Consider the following 19402-nt stretch of genomic DNA (forward strand, 5'->3'; position numbering starts at 1 on the left):
ACACCTTTTAGAGGCCTCGAGCTATAAAATATGACTTTATCATCTCCCCATTCCGGACATCTGCTGTGACACGCACATCTTGGAGGTTGTTAATAAATAATAAATGGAGCGATGATCTGGGGGTGACCTTTTGTGGAATATCATCCATCAGTTGAACTTCACTTAATCCTTCCCTCTATGACATCTCTGGCTTTGGATTACGGCAGTTTTTAAAGCAGGTGCTTTGGCTCCTGCCACAGAGTGCTGCATCACAGGACAGGTGGCATTGGAACTATGGGGCAGGCAAGTGCCTCTGGAACCCTCAGAGGGACCTGAACACTGAGGTTGGCAGGTCTGTCTCGAGCCTGGTGTGGGTGCGTGTGTCTCTTCCCGATGATGATGAACCCACAGCTCCATCCCAGCACAGGCTGTTGCAGAGCTGTGGCCGCCCAGCCAGACAGTGGGTGTTTCTCAGAGTCACAGCAAGCAGAAAACTCTTAGGGAATTAGTTATGCCCAGGAGCAGACAAGACCCAGTGAAGCCCCAGAATCACAATGCCACTGAAAATTTAAGCCCAGGAGACCTCCATCAATGTCTCAGGAGGGCCAGGAGTGTCCCCAAGATGGTCCATAGCCAGGGTGGGCTGTCCACTTAAATCTTGAACTTGGTGTTCATGGCCAGGGCTCACCATCAGGGTGTATGTCTCAATCCATTCAATCATTCATAAACAAGCATCCTTGGAGTACTGACTTGCTAGGCTGTGCACCAGCAGGCGGTAATGTAGGGAGAAGAATATGGTGCTCCCCTTCTCAGGGTGCCAACCACCTGTCAGACGTGTGCATGAATAGAACTATCAAGTTTCTGTACTTGCTGCAAGGACAATGTGATGGAGGCCTGGCTATGTGTGAATGGGGATGGGAGCAAGGAAGCTGCCTGAGAAAGGGCTGAGGAGGATGTAGAAGACAGGAGTGGAAGGTTCTTGATGACCTGAGAGAAGGTCATCCCAGCATGTCACTGAATGTGGGCTCACAAAGATGGAAATTCTTCCGTGGTCCTCACATGAAACCAGCAGTGCACACGGGACGTCTAGAAACCACCAGAACGTACCGTATGAAGCAGTTGTTTGCGGGAGGGTTTAGGAATGAATGACTGAGCTGCGACAATGACATCTCTAGTTGGTCAGGTTGAGGGGGTTGATGTGGGTGGTTCCAGTCTACACACAGGGTTGATGATTGCAGTGGGGGAGGCAAGCAGAATATCCTGGGATTAGTAGTGAGGTTCCCCTGGTGGGGGTGGAGCCCCGTGAGGACCAAGTCTCCATATGTCTCTCATTTAGACACTGTCTTCCAGCTCCTCCCTTGACAGCCACCCCTGGAAGTCGGCTTAGTGGACTAAACCTGTGACGCCCCTCAGACATCTGAAAATCGCCCTGAAATTATCTCTGGAGTTTTATTTCCTTGAGTTCTGAATAGATCACATTTTACTGTTGAACACTGAAACCTCATTACTTTAGGAAGCGCTATTACTGGGCTATTACTCTAAAGGAATTCCTCTCTCTTCTTCTGATTAAAACCTCCTGCTCCTATTTAAAAAAAAATTCCGAAGGGTCTGAGAATTTTTTTTTCTTTTTTTGCTTCTGAAGGTACAGATATCCAGCCAAGAGCTTTCCATCCCAGAGCTCCAGAGCAGCATAGAGCCATGTCTGGGGGCGGGGTTCAGCAGTGGGTCTTCTGTACCTGCCATCTTGGTGAAGACGGTCCTTTCTTGTCTTCTGGCTATGTTGTCTTCTGAGACTCCCTTATGGGACCCTGGGTTAAAACTTCAGCCCTGGGTTTGTTTATCAGCCAGGTGGTCTGGGAAAGTGGGGTGTCAGTCATAGAGGTTGGCCTTTCTGCCAACGGATAAGGCTCAGGGGAGGCATATTAGCCACACCAGGGGATGGGTAGGAAGTTGTTGCCCATAACCAGTCAGGCTGTAGCCTTCTGCCAAGCCATCAGTGGCCTGGGGCTGCGTTCTGACCGAGAAAGGTATGTGTGCCCTACATGATTTGCCTGGCCCTTACATGGTCTCAGCCCAGTGAGTTGTCAGCATCATTTGTGACGTATTTATTTATTTATTTATTTATTAAAGATTTCTGTCTCTTCCCAGCCACCGCCTCCCATTTCCCTCCCCCTCCCCTAGTTAAGTCCCCCCCCCCTCAGCCCGAAAAGCAATCAGGGTTCCCTGTCCTGTGGGAAGTCCAAGGAACCCCCACCTCCATCCAGGTCTAGTAAGTTGAGCATCCAAACTGCCTAGGCTCCCACAAAGCCAGTACGTGCAGTAGGATCAGAAACCCAGTGCCATTGTTCTTGAGTTCTCAGTAGTTCTCATTGTCCGTTATGTTCAGAGAGTCCGGTTTTATCCCATGCTTTTCCAGACCCAGGCCAGCTGGTCTTGGTGAGTTCCCAGTAGAACATCCCCATTGTCTCAGTGTGTGGGTGCACCCCTCATGGTCCTGAGTTCCTTGCTCGTGCTCTCTCTCCTTCTGCTCCTGATTTGGACCTTGAGACGTCTTATTACTCCTCCGAGACTCTGAGTCTTCTCTGGGGCCCTGGAGCATACCCCATAGTTTTTAGCATGTGACACTCAAAAATTACTTGCATGGTTGAGTCTACATCCATGAGCAGAGTGACTTCAGGTGAGGCTGCAAGGCTCTTGAAGGGCATAAGCAGTGTCACGTCCCTTCATACCAAGTGAACACAGCCATGTGAACCCTGGCACGCCTGCCTTCCCTCGTTGTTCTTGCCTGGAGTTGTGCTTATGGATGTGAAGCCTTGGGATTCAGCCCTTGGTGGAGTGTCTCCCACCTCCTTCAGCCTCACTGCACACTCCACCCAGGTCCTGGTGGGTAGTCACAGGTGGAGGGGGGAGCTACTGTCCTGGGCTGGAAAGACTTTGGAGGGGAGTGCCCTCTCTCCCTACCCATTCCTTTAAGGCCCTTACAAAGCTTGAAGAAAACTCAGAATATCTCTAGGACTCCCACAGAAGCACTGGTGGGGTGCACACGTGGCTAGCATCCCTTTCTAGACTTGGCAGGTGGAATTATTTACAACCCTGGGTGCCTCTCTTCTCCTGCTCCCCTGAGCCATGCTGGCAGGTGGAGTGGATGCTCTTTTTGCGGAGTTAATGATGACATTCAGTCTTCCCACCTTCCCCCAGCCCCTAGTGCCTTCCATGGTGTGGCTGGGGATACTTCTCCTTCCCCAGGCAAATCAGAATGTAAATGCAGAAGACTGTAGGGAAGCTCTTGAGGGGGAGCCGTGCTGTGCTGTGCCCCAGTGTGAGCCTGAGACTGCAGCTCCCTGCCAGCTTGGCGGCTGGTGCTCTCTGTAAGGCCCCTTACTGTGGGTGGACGAGGAGAGAGCACCAATTTCTGATGCAACACATGTGCCTGGGTCTCCAGTTCCAGAAGTTAATTTTGGATGGGGCTTCACAGTCACCCCAGCTTGTGGTTATGCAAAACCTGCCCTTTGCTTCGTCCGTCCCCAGGTCCCTTGTCTTCTCCTTACTCCATGGTTCCTGCCGCCTTCGTCTCTGCCAGTCTTTCCTCTTGGAAAAAAAAAATATCCTGCTGACAGGAGCTTTCTAACTTGTCATTTTGGAGATCATCAACAAATTCTATAGAGAGATGACCTCCATTAGGAGAAAAAGGCTGGGAGTTGGACGGGCCCCAAGCCGAGGCACTGGAGCCTCCTCTGACTGGCAAGGTGACATTGTGTGTCATATCAGCATTCATGGCCAGCTCTCTTCTCCTCGGAGAGTAATTATTTCTTTCAGAGCGAAAGGTCCAATTTGCTGTAAAGAACAGAGCCCCAGGTAAAAGGAAAGCGCTGCCAGCAAGCTCCCGTGACACAAAGGACACCCGGCTGCCCCCGTCCTCCGCTCAGCTTCAGACTCTACTTCAGAATGGCCATTCTGCCAGATTTATTATGTTTATTTGTGCTTCCTTCCTGCCATAATGCATTAGGGAGGCTGCACACCCTTCCAGGAGGCTGCTCAGCAGGTAGAGCCGGGCTTTTACACCCTCAGGCCTAGGTGCCTGCCTCTCCATGGGGCCCAGATAGCTGTTCCAGAGAAACACTGACCCAGCTGAGTCACAGGGGGTCTGCATTCCCCAGTTATGTCCCTCCTTTCAGGCTGGGGTCTGTTGTAGCTCATCCGCTTTGTAGAGCTGCCTGAAGCTGAGAAAGGTAGGCCGGGCTACAAAAGGTGATCCGGCAGGCTAGGGAGCAGCGTGGGTTCAGAGCTGCACTTGGGGCTGGCTGGTGTAAGAGTCAGAGGTTACGGGTTCTAGACACAGATCATCCTCATTCCAGATACCAGCTGCCAGTTCAGGGGCCCCAGAACCCCCTGAGCAAGGACTCAGAAGCCACTGGGGACTGAAAAATCAAAGGGGGCCTGTGAGATGGTTCAGCTAGCAAAGGCACTTGCTGCCAAGCCAGATGTCAGAGTTTATTCCCTAAAAGATCCAGGGTGGAAGGAGAGAACCAATGCCTGAATGGTGTTTCTGACCTCTACACACGCTCTATGGCATGTGTGTGAGTGCAGGGCACATGCACACGCACACACACACATGCATGCACGCGCGTGCACACACACACACACATGCATGCACACACACACACACGTAAATGAATAAGCAAGAAAAAGGGACAGCAGGCGGTCTGGGGGAGCCTTAAGTGTCTCTGTGTGGATCACAGGCATGACTTCATCACCCTAGTGTGACACCATCAACCAAGGGGACTGGTTGGCTTTGCCTCAGTATCCAGCGTCTTCCCAGGATGGGGTCTCAAGGACTCTGGGCCAAGTGTTACTGCATGGTTGACCGCCATCTTCTGATCCTCTAAGGACAAACTTGAAGCCACACTATTCCCTGTGAGTCTCATCTCTCCCAAATTCATGGCACCTCTGCCCCTGCCTCAGAGTACCAGGACCACACCTCTGCCTGTTTTCCCACGTCCCCTCCCTTCTCTTCCCCTGACCCACTTCCTTCCTGTGGGCCCCAGGGCTGGCTCACACCACACTGGCATCCATGTCCCTCACCTCCAACTGCAGCAATGACTTTATTTGAGTTGATGTATATGAAGAAATAAAACTCAGAAGTCAATTGACTTAAGCGTGGAACAAAATGCAGCCTGGTTGTTATGGTGTATGCTAAATTTTAATGGCATTTAGAAAGCGTTTTGTGGGGTAGAAAATAGAAGCAAACCCATCAAACCTCAACTATGCTCTATGTTTTATCGTGCAGAACATTTTTCTGCTACAATCCAAAGACTTTAAAATGTAATAAGGTACGTTCGAACCCGAGGGTTTTAAAATACACGTAAGACATGCGAGCATCCCGAAATGGAGTAAAATAATCCATTACGACCCAGGTCGGATCTGCGGGAAAACACGCATTACCGGGGCCTCTCTCAGCATTTCACGTTCCACGAGCTGTTATTTATTGGCACGTGTGATTGTTCAAGGATTAATATATTGCTAAGTGAGAAAGAAAAGTATATCTGGAAGGGGTTTTCATCCTTGGAGTTGTTGAGAGTCTTTGTTTTCTATTTATTAATGTGTTTACTCATATATATTTAAAACGACATGGCAAGCAAATTAATATAGCAATTGAGAAATGATGCAAATTTCCCATTTCTGCCTTTCATTAAAAATTTATCCACACTCCCATGTGTGCTTGTATGTGGTGCTGTCCTCATCCACCTCAATGTGACTTTTCTGGATTTTTTTTATCTTGGGTCCAGGTCCTGGGTCCTTAGGTACAGCTCTTTTTAACAAGTGTGTGTGTGTGTGTTTCTATATGTATCTCTGTGTGTGTTACTGTGTATGTGTCTGTGTATCTTTATGTGTCTATGTGTGTTTTTGTATGTATCTGTGTGTCTGTGTTTCTGTATGTGTTTGTGATGTGTGTATCTGAATATGTTTGTGTGTTTCTGTATGTATGTGTGTGTTTCTATGTGTGTCTATGTGCTTTTGTGTGTTTCTGTGTGTGTTTCTATGTCTGTATGTATCTCTGTGTGTCTATGTGTGTTTGTTTCTTATGTATCTGTATGTGTCTGTTTCTGTGTATATCTTTGTGTATGTCTGTGTGTGTGTCTCTGTGTGTATCTGTATGTATGTGTTTCTGTGTGTGTTTCCATGCATGTGTGTGTGTGTGTGTGTGTGTGTGTGTGTGTGTGTGGTGTTATGTGTATATGTGAAGGAAGGTACATGCACCCATGTATGTGTTTGAAAGCCATCGTAAATGTCACATGTCTTCTCAAAATCACGCTCCACTTTGCAGCAAGGTCTCCATCAAGCCTGGAGTGTACCGATTGACTAGAGCAGTTAGAGAGTGAACCCCTGGGGTCCTCCTGCTTCTGCTTTTCCAGCTGTGGGATTCCAGGCAGGTACCACCGTGTCCAGCCTTCACATGGATGCTGGGGTTCCAAACATGCCTTCATGCCAGGCACTTTACCCATTAGACATGGTCTCAGCCCAACACTGGGTTTTAATCTCCACCTTACCCAAATCTGCAGTTGTTTCTGTGCCCCCAAAGCACTTGTGAGTCTCTCCAAGGCTGCTTCCTGTCAGCAGCGATGCAACCACCTTCAGGACCCTGCTTCCGTCTCCCACACTGACTTGGAATGTAGATCTGTTCTCTGATATCCGTATCTAAGGGTGTGAAGGGACCAGATGTCATCAGCCTCCCCAGCTCCCTACCAGGGTTGATTTTGTCTCCCACCCTGAGAACAGTTTTGGTTCTGATGACTAGGAGTGGAGGTGGCGCCCCTTGAGGTCCATGGGAAGGGTTACTGTGTCGCCTTCAGTGGTAGAGATGGGGCAGGACACTCCAGAGTCCAGCTCTAAGCTGGTAAAGGTCTTTGTTAGCCCCCTCTGCTCTGACCCTGAAGTGCTTGCTACTGGCTGTCATGTTTGGTCCTCTAGCATCAGGGAGGGCTGGAGTCTGTGTAGGGTGGGTCTGAGGCTAGCCCCCATCCTCTTTCAAACCCTTTCTGGCATGCCTTCATCTTTAATGATCACCAGGACCCATTCTTGCTACCAACCCTTCAGGGGCTGTTGTCGTTATCAATGGGGCCATTAAAGTGTCCCACAGAAGGCTCGAGAACCTAGTGAGGCTGAATATATTAGAAAGTTTGGATGAAGAATCATCCTCTCTCTCTCTCTCTCTCTCTCTCTCTCTCTCTCTGTGTGTGTGTGTGTGTGTGCACGTGTGTGCACGTGTGTGCACGTGTGTGCACGTGTGTGCACGTGTGTGCACGTTATTTGTCCAGTTGAATTAAACTAACATTTGATTTTTTTTCTACAAGGATAAATCCACTAAGAGGGTTTATCACAGGCATTTCCCTGAGGCCTGGAAATAGCGGATAGTCACACATTCCATATCCCCACTTTCTTACTGAGCCCTCCATGTGATCATCACCTGTGTTAACGATTCGAGCAGCCTCTGGTTATTGGCGTTTCTGACATGCAGTACCACTGCCGGAGCTTTGCACAGGAGACCTGATTCAGTATCCACAGCAGCCCATGATGTGTTCTCATTGCTTCTACTGTGCAGGAAGAGGACTCGGGGCGGCAGGGGGCACGCAGCAGTGGGGCCCAAGCCTGGACCCCAAGGAAGCCTTGAGGCTGTACCGGGTGCATCAGGAGCCATGTCCTGTGGAAGCAATCCTGGGTTATTCGGTGGCATTTGCTCATGCCTTCTCACTAAGTCTCCTGTTCAGCTGGTGTCACCCCACATATAGCCAGGAGCGGTTCCCAGGGACAGGAACCTATCCAGTGACCACTCCTCTGCCCTGAGCGTCCAGCCTTGGCACTGTCGACACTATGGGACAAGATGGGTCTTTCTTGAGGGGACTTTCTTGTGCTGTGTAGAATGTCCCTACTCATCCCAGTCCCTCCCAGCCCCTCACCATGTGTCTAATCCTTTGCCAAAAGTCCCCTGTGGATGGTGGCAGCAGGCAGGAGACGCGTGCTTGCTGGGATTGGGAAGCGTTACTGAAGGCTGTGTGGAGAGCTTTGCTAAGGTTTAAACCTTAACGGCTTTTACTCTTCATGGGTTTTAGGTGTTCCAGTCCCCAGAATCCCAGACTGGCTGAGGCTGAACAAGGTACAGTCTAAGCACAGACACTGAACCTAGGCAGGAAGGATGGTCCCTGCTCTGCTTGCTTCCTGTCCTCACTGCCTGAGGATCTGGGGGAACCTGGGGACCTGGAGATGCTGTACTTGAACCTGACCAGATTCCCTCAGAGCACAGGAGCTGAGGAAATGCCCATCAGTGATCTCCGGTCTCCAGACAACTTTTCTTTTCTTGCCTTATGGGGAACATATAAATTATTTGGAGGGCAGTATTAGTCTTTGTGCTTCTGAAAGGGGCTCTGCATCTTTAATAGAGCCTGGTCTGGAAACATAACTCACAGAGTTGTACAATACCCCATCAATAGCGCAGTGGCTCATTTCATTGTCCTCGGCGCATGGAATCTTCGTTATTTGCACTGTTGATAAAAAGGCAGCGTTTTCAGGAGATCTGCACCACTCCATTTAGCTGGGAACAATGATTTATTCCTCCCTCACCATTGGACATCCTCAATTTCCTTGGGTAATAAAGAATGCTCCCACGGATGGCTTGAGCAGGGCTGACTGGCTGCTCTGAGCTTAGCAAAGTCCAAAAGAGCAAGAGGGGTTCTGACCAGTGGCCCCGCTAAGGGAGAAGCTCTTGAAGCCGCCTCCAGACCCACTGGCAAACCGCAGCCTCCGGTAAGAGCCCCAAATTAGCACATGTCATTGACAAATTGCCCAGGAAGCGGCTAGATCCCCGATGGAAAACAGCCCATCTCAGCACAGACAGCAAGCGCATGCCTGGTCCAAGCCATTCCTTCCTCTGCAGACGAAATTCAAACAGAACCTTTATTCTGCCCCTCAGTGGAGGGATGGGCAAAGTCTGTGCCTGTGCTCACACTCTGGGGTCTTGTTTGTTCCATATCAGAAAGTTCACGGGCTGCTGAGAGAGAGGAAATGGGAGTAACGGTTCCAACTAGAAACGGGGAAAGTTTCATATAAACACAAAGGGGACTGTTGCAATATTAGGTTGAATAGACTTAGCAGAGGGAACAGGAATCAAGACAGGATGATGCGGTGGACAAGGATGTAGAAGGCCTGAAAGCTGCTTCCCTCAGAAGCAATTTGCTGCATCACAGACTTTCTGGGAAGAAGGGGAAGATGGGGTAAGAATGCCAGATGTTTAGGAATATCCCTGTCTCCAAAGAGCGTCTCTGACTAGAGAAACGGCTGCTGGCTTGCCTTCATATAGTGCCCAGAGCAAGGGAGGGTTATGGAAGGCTCACAGATGCCAGGATGGGGTGTCCAGGAGCCCCTTGAGCTTCTTACCAACCTCAAAGTCATTGTTCCTGTTAAACACCAGCAGACAGACACCCACAGAGCCAGGGACTCTGAGATGAACCCCAGGACAAAACACTGGTCCATTTCTTCCTTGAATCCTCTTGGCTAGTCTCCTGTGCAGTCAAAGGGACATGCCTCCTTGGTAGAGCTGTGTCTTCCTAGAAGGCACTGGAATAAAAGGATACAAGTTTGTAGCCTGACCGATTTCTCTGGGGGGCATTGAGAAAGTTTTGGTGACTTGTGTCAAGGAGACACATTGAGCCCAACTCTAAGAGAAGACAAAAGGCCACTCTTTTCAGTCTCCTACCTGAAGTAAACCCAACCCTGTCTTGTCTACCACAACACCCTATCCCACCACTGGACACATTCAGGGAGTATAATAGGGGCCTTGTGTCACCTCACCGTGCAAAAACAAAGTAAATCCTGTTTTCAAGAGAAATTGTTTCCATGGCAACCTGACCATATGCGCTTCCTGGTTGCCACTGTGAGTCTGAAGTAGACACACTTAAGTACATTGGCATGGAAAATGAAAATGCCATGGGACCAGTACCTGGTGGACACAGGCAAGCTTGCTGAGGTGTTAATCCATCTCCCTGTTCTGAGCAGCTGGAGGCTTGGGCCCTCCCCAACTTGTTGGCCCATTTCCTCTGATTAAAGCACACCTGTCCCCATGGACAGCCAGGCTAGAGGGCGGTCATAAATACTGAGGCCTCAAATTCAGGTGAGAGATATAAGTCTTGTGTGGGTTTGTGGACTAGAAGATCTGGCATTTCCTTCCATACCAGCCTTTGAAATGATCTGTGCCAACCTAGAAGCCCATGGAGCCAGCTTCCTAAGCCGGGCACTCTCTATCAGCAAACACGGGGTAGAGGAAGCAGTGGGGCAGCTTAGAGGAGGGCTAGATTTAGGGGACTGAAGGCACCAGAGCTTGTGGCTCCAACCCCATGTGGGATCTTCCTCGGGGGTCGGGGCACAACACCATGGAGGGTCTCCATCTGCAGGTTCCACCTACCAGCCTGGACTGGGAACCAGCGCTTGAGTCTCCAGCTTTTAAAGTGCTAATGGGGAGACTAAATAAATGTCCCAAGGTCACCACGAAACGGGAGGTTCCTTTGGACCTTGTTTATCTACCCCAACCACCTCATTCTAGAAATGCTTCAAACAATACAAGTATGAAGAACAAGAAAACAGCTCTTTACTTATGTATTTATCTGTGCTTCCCTCACCAAGAGAATGAGCCTGAGTGTCAATGGACAGACCGTGGCTCTGCCCCGGCTAGTCTCGTATGCTGGCTTGGCATTGCTATCTGCCTGTATGTGTGGAGCACATGTAAATGGAATAGAGGCATAGCCTCTACCCTTAGCTTCCAGGAAGGGTGGGCAGGAGTTTGTAAGTCTTGTGTGCTGGCGTTGTCCTGAGGATAGTGGCCCGGCACCTGAAGCAGCTATAAAGATGGCCCACAGTTCCTAATTTAGAATCCAGCAGCTAGCCCAGTGGCTCAGTCATTCCACTAGAACAAGCTCACGGGAATTCTCTCCCCACTGTTTTGCGGATAATCCCCCTGAGGGGATGGGGCACCCCATGTCCACCTAATACTAGGGGCTAGGAGAGAAAAGCCCTGTACCATCCAGCATGCATCCAGCTCCACCCCACATCTGTGTCACAGCTGTTGACTAGCAAGTCCTTTGCCCGGAGGCGGAACCACTGATCTGTCTCCCCCAAACCAGTTACTGCTTGTTCTCACGCCTTGACTATCTGAGAAAGGAATTCTCACACGCCTTCTCCATGGCTGCACTGGAGCTCTAAGGCAGATGTTGCGGTGACCGCCAATCCTGACACTATCCCGCTGCTACTCCATAAGTGCAATTTTCTACTACTGGGAATAATAATGTAAGTATCAGATATGCAACCACAGTGAAGGGGTTGTTCAACCTCCAATGGGGTTGCGACCCACAGGTTGAAAACCAATGGTCTGCGGGTTATTAGCTCACAGGTAGGGCCATAGGTGTGTGTGGGGTCCATCCCTATTCATTTTGGAGTGGTTCTGCCTAGGGCAATTGTCCCCAAGCCCCCATCCCAGGCATAGCCTGGCTGAGTTCCCAAGGGAGAGGACCATAATGTTTATTTAGCTCCCCACTCATTCATTCGTTCATTCATTCATTCACTCAGCAAGCATTGGCTGAGAACTGAAGGAAGGCAAAACATTGAGAAGGCAGCTGTCTGCAGCATCCTCCCCATGGTAGACATCAAGTATGACATGCATGTGACAGATGGGGAGGTCAGACGAGAGGAGACTTCTGGCATCTGGTTCATGGCTGCGACTCAGCTTGGCCTCTCCACATCCCAAAGCTGGCTTCCTTACGATACAAAGTAACTCCACATCCCAAAGCTGGCTTCCTTGCGATACAAAGTAACTACACATCCCAAAGCAGGCTTCCTTACGATACAAAGTAACTGCAGAGGTGATACCCTCCTTCCCTTCCCTGAGAGGAGAGAGCCTACATTTTCCCAACCATCAAGGAGGTATCCTCCTCTCTCAATCCCTGTAGGTCACAGGAGTGCTCTGAGCCAGCCAATGAGCTTAGACTATGCTTTGACAATCCAAAGCCCGTGGCCCAAATCCAGTCTGCCATCTGGATTTATTTATAAAAAATTTTTTATGAATAAAGTTTTATTGGCATACAACCGTGCCCATTTGTCAGTGTTGAAAATGACTGCTTTTGCCAAACAGAACTGAGGTGTGATGAAGGCTGTGCTGCCTGAAATGCCAAACACTCGAGCAGAAAAGCCTCTTGTGGGAAGTGTGCCAGACCTGTCTTGCACGTCTGTCCTGGGGGATGGCTTTAAGGAAAGTCTCCAGACTTTGTGAGGATAAATCATGGAGACAGGAGGGTATCGGATGAATGCCGGGCAAGTAGATAATATTTCCACTGCTGCAACACTTTATGTTCTCTTATTCACCCAGCGAAAAAAGTTTGGCTACCTCCCTTATAACCAATGCTGTTACCAGCCCAGAGATCCCTGGTGTCAGAGAAATACCATAGCCTGATTCAGTCATAAGAATGACCAAAGGTAGATGGAGAACACTCATCCCTCAGCTGACAGAGAGATCTGTCTCTCCAGGCAAATGGAGAGAGCGGGGACAGAGTACTGAAGTGAACTCAGGCATGGCTGAGCCAAGGCCTGTCTCCAGAGGCCAAGGATAGGTGCTTCTGCATTGTTTGCTCTTCTTCGCTGCAATAAAGCACTGGGACCAAGTAGTTCAGAGAAGAGAGGGCTTGTTTGGTCTTATGTTTCCAGGAGGTTAGAGGCACAAATAGGAAGCTGAGAGCCACAAGAAGGAAGCAGAGAGAGAAACTGGAGAGGACACATTCACTCTCCAAATCCACCCCTATCAATATGCTTCCTCCAGCAAGGTTGTACCACCCAGACCTTTCCCAGACAGCACCCCCAATAGGTTCATATGCCGGAGACTACAGAACCAGTTATCACTCAAACCACTACAGATGCCCCTGCTGGGAAGTGCAAGAGTAGATCAAACCCCTCAGTACAGGAGACAGTGGGAGCTGGGAGGGTGGATGGGGGATGCAGGACAGCACAGGTGGGAGCTGGGAGGGTGGACAGGGACATGGGATAGCACAGGTGGGAGCTGCGAGGGTGGACAGGGACATGGGATAGCACAGGTGGGAGCTGGGAGGGTGGACAGGGGACAGCACAGGTGGGAGCTGGGAGGGTGGACGGAGGACACAGGACAGCACAGGTGGGAGCTGGGAGGGTGGACGGGGACATGGGAATACTTCAGGCCTCAAGGAGATTCTTTCCAGGGTGATGAAAATATTTTGAACCAGACAGTGGCAATGTCATGCTGCTCAGAATATAGGAAAAACCCCACTGAAGTGGACACTTCAAAGCAGGTGTGTTTGGTGCTGTGTGAATTTCATCTCGGCTCAAACATGGAAAAGTCAGGGCCTGGGTCAGGACTAGGCTTAGGGATGTGGGGAAGACATGTGGGCTTAGTGCGAAGGACTCATTTTCCTGCCTCCCCAGTGGGGAGGTGCCCAGACCCTCCATGCTTCTGACTTATAGGACATCTATCTGACAGCTGAGGCCCCAGGCACCCCCACAGGCCCCCTTCACCTCGCTTTCTTGGGCACCCCAAGATAAAATACCAACGCGTGTGACAGAGGTCTATAAACCGACCTGCAGGTTTGGCAGTTTTGTTTGGCACCTTTGTAAAAATATTATTTCCAGTGCTGCCTGGTTTTTATAATGTCAATATACTCAGATCCTGCTCTCACTGTTACATTTTATACACCGTGCCACTTGCCTTACACCCTGGAGCACAGGTGTTTTTCTAAGTTGGCTTTTAAAAATAGTTGGTTTTCAAAGGGATATCACAGGAGAGACGCTGCTCTCGGCAGTGGAGCTTTTTCTTTTCTTTCTTTCTTTTTTATTGTGGTCTAGAGCTAAATAAATGCTCAAGTCCTTAATTGAAATTCACCTTTAACATTCATGCTATATTTTTATACAATTTGAGATCCGTGGTGAGCGATCGTTATCTGCGGAGATTCATTTCCTTCAGGAAGCTGCCACTTTGGTGATGTCATGTAAATTTGGGGCACGGGGAACAAACACTGGAGGCTCCTGTTACATACAAGTCTCGGGCAGAAAGAGCCACTGTGTCGGCCCTGGAAAAGCATGCTGCAAAGCACTTTGCCTTTCCGTGGCTGTGACACTGATCCTGGGCAGTGGGTTCCTCTCAACCTCTCCTGAGCAGAATTCTCCGGAAAAGGACTAGCTCAGGCAGTGGTCGCTGAACCGGAGGCAGGATGGACAGACAGCAGATCTGGCATATTTGGTACAGTTTCTGACCCTAGATTTTCTGTCTGAGGTCCCGAGCTCATTCATTTCTTTATTAGTTCGCATACCTCCTGGAGACAGGAAGGGTAAAAATGTTTTTATATGAAAGATTAATACACGCTGATTTGTTTCTGTGATTTCTTACCCTCAATGGATAGAAGGATGGAGATAGATAGATGATAGATGGATGGATGGATGGATGGATAGATGGATAGATAGATAGATAGATAGATAGATAGATAGATAGATAGAAGATAGATAGATAGATAGATAGATAGATAGATAGATAGATAGATGACAGGGAAGATGCTCAGGGATAGTTGATAGAGAAGATGGTTAGACATATGACTGAAAGAACACTGATTACCATGGGATCCAAACGTGGCAAGAAATGCAAAAGGCAAAGTGTAAAATTAACATGTTGGGAACATGTCTGTAAGCCCAGGGCTATGTATGTAGAGACAGAGTGAGCCCTGAAGTTCCTCATGACTGGCTAGCTTAGTGAGTCCAAGTCAGTGAGAGGCCCTGTCTCAAAATAAAATGGCTAGAGAAATGGTTCGGATAGTTAGGGTGCTCGCCAACAAGCTTCATGACATGAGTTTGGTCCCCAGAACTCATGTAGTAGGAGAGAAATGACTCCTGACACATTGTCTTCCAACCTCCACATGCAAGTCATGACATGTGGATACCCCCCTGATAATGTGGAGAATGTTTGAAGATGTCACCTGACATCAGGTTCCGGCTTCCACTTGTATAGACACATACACACATGTGCACACACATGCAAACACACACACACACACACACACACACACACACACACACACACCTGACACAAATCCTGACAAATCTGGCTGGGCAGAAATCAGAGTGTCACGTGAGCAGCATGGAAAGGGCAGTCCTTAATCACCAGTCATCATTTCAGGAAGTAGAATGGCAATCAAATTAATTGCCACCGCCAGTGCCGAAGACAGGGTCTTCAGGAACGGCTATAGAATGTGAGGAAATCATTACAAATGGTACAGTCTCCATTCTGACAATGAACAACAAACCTAGACAGCCTATGCCTCAGCATGTCTATTATTTTTACAAAAACCCGACTCTTTGAGGAGTTCCCCAGAGAGGGTGGATTATGTTTCCCATGGGTATAGGAAGGGACTATCCTTTTGCCTGGCACCTGCCTCACTCAGGTGTTGTTAGAAGGGTTGCCCAGTGAATAAGGGTCCTGTTGGTGGTGATGATCGTGTTAATAGTGATGTAATGATGATGGTGATGTTTATAGTCCCAATGGTACTGCAGCTACTGCTGATGGTGATAACGATGGCAATATCGTTAGTGATATTGATGCTGTTAATGGCCCTGGTAGTGCTATCGCTCCTACTGATGGTGGTGGTGATGATGGTGAAGATTCTGGTCCTGATGGCTGCTGATGGTGATGATGGTACTAATGATAATGATGGGGGGATGGTGCTATTCATGATGAGGACGCCGGTGCCTCATGCTGATGATAGTGGTGCTGAAAAGTAGAACGGGGGAGATGAGAATGCCCGTGGAGGATTATTGAATTCATGTGCCAGTCCCATCCTCATATCTGCTTTCATTCTTCTGCTGAAGTAAGAGATGGATGTTATCATTGCCACACAGGGGCCAGCACTGCAGAGAGAGACAAAGAATCCTCTTCTCTCAGAGAGTAGGCCTGGGCTGTTGCCGGTTGACTCTGGGTTAGAAGAAGAGGGTTGGGCAAATCACAGCCTCCCTTCCAAGAATCATGCCAGGGTATGGGCTAGTGACAGCAGCGTGGCAGGTGGGCACTGAGCCCTCTGCAGTCTTCATCTATGCTCTTCTTTAGGCAGTATCCAGTGGCCATGGCCACAGCTCATCAGGGCCCGGTAGCTAGCTCTCCATCCTGACTCCTGCTGGCCGGGACTTCTAGGGCTGTGAGCTTTGCCTGGTGCCCACCCTGCATGTCCAGGTGTGGTTCTACGCTTGCTGTGCCGGCTCCCGAGGCCCACATTATGCACAGTGGTTAATGGAGTGGTGGTGTATTTCCTCACACAGCCTCCTCAGAACCCACTCCTCATTGGCTGCGACTAAGGACGTCAGGTGCCCAGTTCCAAAAAGTTTGCGCCATCTAAGCAGCAAGGGCACACATCCAATAAATCAGCAGATCTCTGCCACTTGGTCAGTCTTCATTTTTGCTAATTTAATTAAAATGGAGAGAGAAGGATAGGTGTGCTAAATCACGGGCCATAAAATCCCATGACTTGCTTCAGTGTGTGACCACGGTGCAGCCTGGCTGTGAATCATAAGGGGTGGGTCTGTGGCTTTGGGGCCCAGAGTCTCATGGGGACACTGAATTGGCAAAGGAATAAACCTTAGGCTACCGGGAGGGGTACTGCCTTCCTTGTCTCTGAGATGCCTCAGCTGGGCAGGAGTGGACGATATGCCACCTGCAGGCTTCAGACCACCCGGCTTCCGCAGAGGAGTCCCCTGCCGCCTTTCAGTTTGCTATTAACGTGTTTTTTTTTTTTTTTTACTTTTTTTGCTGGATAGCAGCAATATTTCCAGAACAAATAGAGCTGTGGAGACATTTGCCTTAGGCGTTTTACGTCTCAACTTGAATATGTTTATCTCAGCCTCGCTGTTTAAATAACATCTCTGAAGGGATATTTGGACATTTAAATTTCCTGCTCACAGGCCAGTGAGAAGGAGCCGACAGTCGTGGGAAGGCCTCAGGGGCTGCTGCACACTCCCGAGAGTGAATGTGGAGGTGATGGGAACAGGAGCTCAGCTCTGACCACCCTTGCCCACTGCTTTCCTTGGCATGTGGGTCCTCCATTTTTTTAGAAGTCTTGAGCTTCTTCAAGGGACCAAGGTCAAGCAGACACTGACCGTGAAGCCAGATTCTGGTCCAGAGAGGGACTGTGGCCCACTGGAAGGTAACCTGTTATCAATAAGGCTATGTTTAAGCATCTCCCACCTGGGCAACCTTGCCCAGAGTTGACCACTTTTTTGCCAAATGCACATTTGGGTTTGGATATGAAAAGTCTCTCGTAGACTCAGCCTGGGGCTTGTCCACTCCATGGGCTGAGCCTCAACTGCTTCTCTTCTTGAAGCTTCAAGGGGGCTTAATTCCACTAAGACATGGAGAGAGCTATAGGATAGGTTTCTGTAAATTACATTTATTCATTTGTAGGTGTGGGCACATACATGCCACACCATACATACGGAGGTCAGAGAACCACCTGTGAGAGTCAGTTCTCTCCTTCCATCGTATGTTACAGATGGAAGCTTTCCTGTCCCACAGACACTCTCAAATAAACACACAGAGGCTTATACTAATTATAAATGCTCAACCCATAGCTCAGGCTTGTTACTAGCTATCTCTTACACTTAAATTAACCTATATTTCTATCTATACTTTTCCACATGGCTCATGCCTGTTACCTCATTTTCTACATGTCCTGCTTGCTCGGTGGCAGCTAGCTGGCATCTCCCACAACCATCCTGGCTCTGCCCTTCCTCCTCCCATCATTCCCTCTGTGTCAGGCTGTCTCACCCAATCTCTTCTTGCTCTGCTATTGGACTATTTTTTTTATTAACAATGAGCATAATCCACAGCATGTACAGGGAGCAAACTCAGTTCCTCAGGCCTGGTGGCAAACTCCTTTGCCTACTGAGCCATTTCACTGGCCCGATGGGGTAGATGATTCCATGTGCACAGAATAGGACAGGAGGTGTGCTTCAATCGGCAGAGTGCCTGACTAGTACCCACGAAGCCATGGTGGGTTCTATCTCCAACACCGCAGAAGCCAGCTGTGGTGGTGGTACATGCCTGTAATCCCATCAGTGGGGAGGTGGAGGCAGGAAGATCAGGTATTCAAGGCTGTCCTCAGTTCAAGATCAGAATCTCTCATGCAGTCTTTCTTCTTGTCATATTGTCTGTGGCACAATTGATCTCCACTCTTATGGCTTCCCTTTTGCCTCCCCTGACATGACTGTTTTTTAATTTCCCTCAGGCAATGTCTTGGAAGCCTTTTTGCTTGTCAGCCGCAGTTCCTGAGGAAGGCTTTAGAATCTATATCCATCTCCTTCCCTTCGGCAGCCAGGTCAGGAGATGGACTTTTCTGTCTATAACTGGCTGATCTTGGAGAGCCTTGGGTTCAAGTCCCTGTCATTGGCCTTGGGCAGACTGCCACTCTGAGAATCAATTGCTCTTTCATCTGAAAAATGGGGCCGTTGTCCCTTTGTGTGGGGTCTTTATAAGAATTAGAGGAAATGACCCATAAGAACCAAGTTGAAGTAGACCCTGCTGTCTCCTGTTGTCAGGGTCACCGTGAGGGCCAGCAGGAAGGCTGTCAGTGCCACCTGCTCAGGGTCCTGCTGTCTGATGCAAGTCCTCTGAGAAAAGAGCCGTCATTTTCATCAGCTCATCTGCACATGCGTGTTAGAGTCAGTCACCACAGGGCCTGCGCATGCGTGCTAGTCAGTTACCGTGGGGCCTGTGGACTGTGTGTGGAAGTTTATTGGACCAGCCTCTCTTCTTAGCCATTTGTATGCAATGTTCCCCTCACTGTGCATGGCTTTGGGAAAGGAGGGGTCTTAGGAGGTGTTGAAGTATGCCAGCTAAGGAAATGGATAATGTGGGGTCCTGTTGATATAGCCACAGGTGAAGACTTGGTAGTGTGACTGATTTGGGGTCCCCCATACTCTATAAGGACACCTAATAAACTCATTGATCTCTCAGGGTGGACTTTGATGGGCTCTTAGGTTGGTTTGTCATTGGGACATCATGAGGTGGTAGAGCCATTGTTTATGTCTCCCCAAGGAAGGAATTCTCAGAACAGGTGGCCAGTCCAAATCTGTAGGCAGAAGGGTCAAGAGCACCTCTATTTCTGTAAGCCAGACAAAAGAACTGTCTTAGTGAATCCCTAACTCAAATGAGTAGAAATGACAGTCTAGCTCAGTCTGGATGCCCGCATGTGTTAGAGGGAACGAAGTCATGTGGGAGGTCTGCTGTCAGAAGGGTTGGCCGCAATGAGCACAGTCCTAGCCGGAAACACTTCAGGGTCCTGGTGGATGCCCTGTCCTGGGGCTCCCACATAGGACAGTGTTACTCAGA

At 49.2% G+C, this 19402-nt stretch overlaps 1 protein-coding gene across 9 annotated transcripts in view; it reads left to right on the plus strand.

The window, feature by feature from the left end:
* Positions 1 to 19402, plus strand: part of LOC121447907 (calmodulin-binding transcription activator 1) — an 829155-nt gene that overhangs the window by 523251 nt on the left and 286502 nt on the right. The gene's annotated exons all lie outside the window — the stretch shown is intronic.

This window comes from Microtus oregoni, unplaced genomic scaffold, assembly GCF_018167655.1.
Source record: "Microtus oregoni isolate MIOR12 unplaced genomic scaffold, Mior012 000005F_ref0000423, whole genome shotgun sequence".
Taxonomy (NCBI): domain Eukaryota; kingdom Metazoa; phylum Chordata; class Mammalia; order Rodentia; family Cricetidae; genus Microtus; species Microtus oregoni.